Source organism: Atta colombica, unplaced genomic scaffold (genome assembly GCF_001594045.1).
Source record: "Atta colombica isolate Treedump-2 unplaced genomic scaffold, Acol1.0 scaffold99, whole genome shotgun sequence".
NCBI classification, from domain to species: domain Eukaryota; kingdom Metazoa; phylum Arthropoda; class Insecta; order Hymenoptera; family Formicidae; genus Atta; species Atta colombica.
The window spans coordinates 561,756-566,250 of NW_017259593.1; the positions used below are offsets into that span (position 1 = coordinate 561,756).

At 29.1% G+C, this 4,495-nt stretch overlaps 1 long non-coding RNA gene across 2 annotated transcripts; it reads right to left on the reverse strand.

The window, feature by feature from the left end:
- Positions 1 to 447: 447 nt before the first annotated feature.
- Positions 448 to 3,837, reverse strand: LOC108693796. 2 transcript variants are annotated; one of them, XR_001932042.1, is made up of 6 exons: positions 3,418 to 3,837; positions 3,130 to 3,315; positions 1,806 to 1,849; positions 1,661 to 1,742; positions 1,377 to 1,553; positions 448 to 468 (listed from the first exon to the last, which is right to left on the reverse strand). It is a non-coding gene; the product is annotated as an uncharacterized LOC108693796 (long non-coding RNA). The 2 variants fall into 2 exon arrangements; XR_001932043.1 differs by lacking the exon at positions 448 to 468 and having other exon boundaries at positions 1,377 to 1,444; positions 3,418 to 3,831.
- Positions 3,838 to 4,495: the final 658 nt, after the last annotated feature.

Here is a 4,495-nt window from a genome sequence, read left to right on the forward strand (position 1 = left end):
GCAAAAAATATAAAGGTTGTTCGCTTTAATCGTCTATCTAATCTATAGAAATGAAATCACGCGATGAATTCCGCTTAAAATTTGACAGTAATCAGCTAAGAGACTACTTGTCAAAATACTACTTGTCAAAAAGTAATATGACATGACTACGAATACTCTGACAGATTTTCTAAAAACTTGATGACTTGCCCTCGTATGTCACGTTTGTTTTTGCATTGTGCATCAATTTGTGACGCTAATATTTTATTAAAACTTTGTGATAACTTATGGCCTATTTTTTTTTAAAGTTTCTTGTTCGTAATCTCTTTGACTTATATGCTCTTCTTTTTTTCCTTCAAAAAAATTGTCGAATTGTTTCACAGAGCGTTTTGTTTTGTGCCTTCAATTTTGAGCTTCAAATATAGTTTCTTTTTCCTTGAGCTATCCTCCGACAATTTTATGTCCTGTTTTGTATCCTTGGATGTACTTCTGTAACAAGTTTAAATTCATATTGAGAAAAGATTTATTATTCTAATAATAGAAACAAATAGTAAAAGATTACTAAATAAAATACAAGATTATATAAAAAATTAAAATATATTATATTAATGTACATTAACATTATTTTGTATATATTGTATATTCTAATACAAACTTTATTTCATAAAAACATTGATAGTTTCTTTAACTCTTTAAAGCCCAGACACCGATTCTGTTGAGTAAAATTTTTTTTACAATATAATCTTTACAAATGTTCCTGATAAAGAATTTTGTTGTTTATCAAATAAAATTGTTCTTTTGAAGATATATATAATATAAATATATGTATATAAATATATATATGATACAACATAATCAAGTACATTCATATTTATATGTCAAGTACATTCATATTTATACGTGCATTCCAGAATTACAATTAAATATTTAAATTAATAATAAACACGATAAATCGATCTTGTACTTTAAAAAGGTAAAAAATAAGAAACTACTAATTGTTCTAATTATTGTTAGATATTTTCAATATGTATACAAAGTGAATAACAGTGTTACACAAAATCAAGTGTTAATATAAATGAATTTGTTTCAAACAATTACAATTACAATTGTAGTGATTTATTTAGTGAGAATACTGTTATTTTTTAAGTTAGAACAGCAATTCTAATTGTAAGTATGAATTAGTAAGTATGAATTAAAATATTATATCGACAAAATCACTGTATCAATATATATAAATAGTATTTAGGAAAAGTTCAAAGTGAATGTACTTAATTATGTATACTGGTCCTTACAGGGTTAAATAAGTAAAATTTGATGAAAATTAATAAATATTAATCTACACAAATAATAAAAATCTATATTCAATTTAATGTAATTTATAATAAATTAAGACTTACGATTTAAAACTATCTCAGCATCCACGTTATCAATAATAATTGGCAGTGTTTCTGCAGATTCCATATTACTGAAAGTATAAAGTTTGTTACACATTAAATCTTTTATTAAATGTACAAAAATATTATTTATTATCAGTTCTTTTCTGTATTTTACTCGGAGATTCTCTATCTATGTTTCTGCAACAAATATATATAACATTACAAAATAAACTATATTAATATATATATATAGAAAAAATTACTTAAATATAAAGTATTTGGAATAAATACTTTATATAACATACTCATTTGTTTCTATGTATTTCGGCTTCGATTTCCATGTGTTTCTCCAGATGCTTCTGCTGTATTTCTGCAGATTCCATATTGCTGAAAATATACAATTTTGTTACATTAAATTTTTTATTAAAAATAGAAAATATTATCTATTACCTGTTTTTTTCCTGTTATTTTACTTGCAGATTTTCCATCTATTTCTGCAACAAAAATATATGATTTCATAAGATTTGAAAATAAAATATCATATATATATATACGTGGATCGTTTGATAAATTTGGTAAATTTCCATGAAATGGCGTGACATCTCGAAAGATCCACTCTTCGAACCCCTTCAGGCCAAATTTCAGCCAGAAAGGATGCATAGTTCACGTTTGGTAGTCATTTGAAGCGAGATTGGCGCGCAAAAAAATGCTCTTCCATCAAAATAACGCGCCGTCCCACAAGTCGACCGTTGCAATGACAAAACTACGAATTGGGCTATGAATTGATTCCTCATCCACCCTATTTTCCGGATTTGGCCCCGTGTGATTTCTTTCTGTTCCCAAACTTAAAAACTTGGCTCGGTGGGAAGAAATTCTCGTCAATTGAGGAAGTCATTGTCGCCGTCAATGAGTATTTTGCAGACTTTGAGACAGCCTACTTCAAAAATGACTACCAAACGTGAACTATGCGTCCTTTCTGGCTGAAATTTGGCCTGAAAGGGTTCGAAAAGTAGAGATGTCGCGTCATCAAATAGATCGTAGCACCATTTCATGGAAATTTACCAAACTTATCAAAGACCCGTGCGTGTGTGTGTGTGTGTGTGTGTGTGTATGTATGTGTGTGTGTGTATGTATGTGTGTGTGTGTATGTATGTGTGTGTGTGTATGTATGTGTGTGTATGTGTGTGTGTGTGTATGTGTGTATGTGTGTGTGTGTGTATGTGTGTATGTGTGTGTGTGTGTATGTGTGTATGTGTGTGTGTGTGTATGTGTGTATGTGTGTGTGTGTGTATGTGTGTATGTGTGTGTGTGTGTATGTGTGTATGTGTGTGTGTGTGTATGTGTGTATGTGTGTGTGTGTGTATGTGTGTATGTGTGTGTGTGTGTATGTGTGTATGTGTGTGTGTGTGTATGTGTGTATGTGTGTGTGTGTGTGTGTGTAGAGAGAGAGAGAGAGAGAGAGAGAGAGAGAGAGAGAGAGAGAGAAGAGAGGAGGGAGGGGGGTACACAGACAAAAATACTTAAATACAAAGCATTTGAATTTAACATACACATAGTTATTATTTCCTGATTTCATAAATTATTTGTAATAATAAATAGAAAATAAAATATTGTTTTGCTCATTATCATTTATTAAAATGACTACATAGGTATAAATTATTTTTAAATTAATTTTTTAAATTAATAAACTACATTCCCTTTTATATTTTTATTGTATAAAAACAGACTTTGCGTTCACTAAAAAATAAATTAAATTATATAAGTAGAAACTCACATTCTAGCCCACAAAATATTGTCGATATGGCATCTGGATGAAGATGAGCTTCCATTTTATTTAATTTATATCATTTTTCTTCGAAATGCAAACGACACAACTGACAATTCTAATATGCATATTCTGAACCTTTTGGTTCTAAGTCCAACCTTTCACATGTTTATACTCATTGCAGCTTGTAACTATCTACAATTAGATATTTTATCAATAAGATATTTTATCAATAAAAATGTATCAATAAAAATAGAATTGAAAATTGATTTATATAAAGTATTGAAAACAACATACTTTTTATGTTCTTTTGGAAATTGGAAAAAATAATGCTCTAAATTAAATTTTTTTGTGCACGCTGGTACTGCATACTATACGTTTTTTCGTTTAATCATTTTGTTTTTTTTTTTACAATTTTTTGGAATTGACAGCACCTAAAACAGAAAGCTAAGATCAAAGTACTCTTCCAAGAGAATTGCCTATATAATTATATAAGTTTACTATTCTTTCAAAAAGAAATCTTTCTTGTTCGGTTTTTTTGTCATTTTCACTTCACTTTTTCATTTCACTTCACTTTTTCACAAGATTAGTCTCCTTGAGATTTCTCACACAATACTTATTACGCAGAGTCTGGAGATTCAAACTGCGCAGTAATCAGCAGTAATCTTCTGCGCAGATGTTTGACTTTTGACGCTTGCATGTAATGGCATCTTAATAAGTTTGTCGCATGCTCCAGAGAGCGCTCACAGGTAAAATAGCGGTTGGAGCAATTGCATTCATGTGCTCCAATATTCAGTGATACAAACGAATTTAGAACAAGTGAATATGTCACCTAATCTAATCCGTGAGACCACTCGGACATGTGCCTCGTTTCGTTTCGGGTATTTTGTATTTTATTTACATTACTTCGTAATGTAAATAAGATTAGCCTAGAGTGATAATTTTTATTATATGTTAGTTCGTTGACATTGGATGGGATTACATAAATACGTTTTTTTTTTTATTATCATGATGAAGACTTTGTAAGTCGAAACGAGGCACACGTTTAAAATTTATAACGTTATACAAATATAATGAAAGATAAATTTTATTAGTTAATTATATTTGCCATTTTTTTAAAAAGCATTGACATTTTAATTTATTGCATTGACATTTTAATTTATTGCATTGTATTGCATGAGCCTACTTTTCTATATAAAATTATATTATATTTTTATATTATATTATATTTTATTTTATTTTATTTTATTTTAACAATTCGAAGAGTGCGAACGTAGTACGCAAAAAGTTGTTGCGCGTAATGCGATACCGTAGAGATAAGGTGGAACGAAGGATGGAAAGAAGGAAGAATTAATTCATTGCGGACACACACACA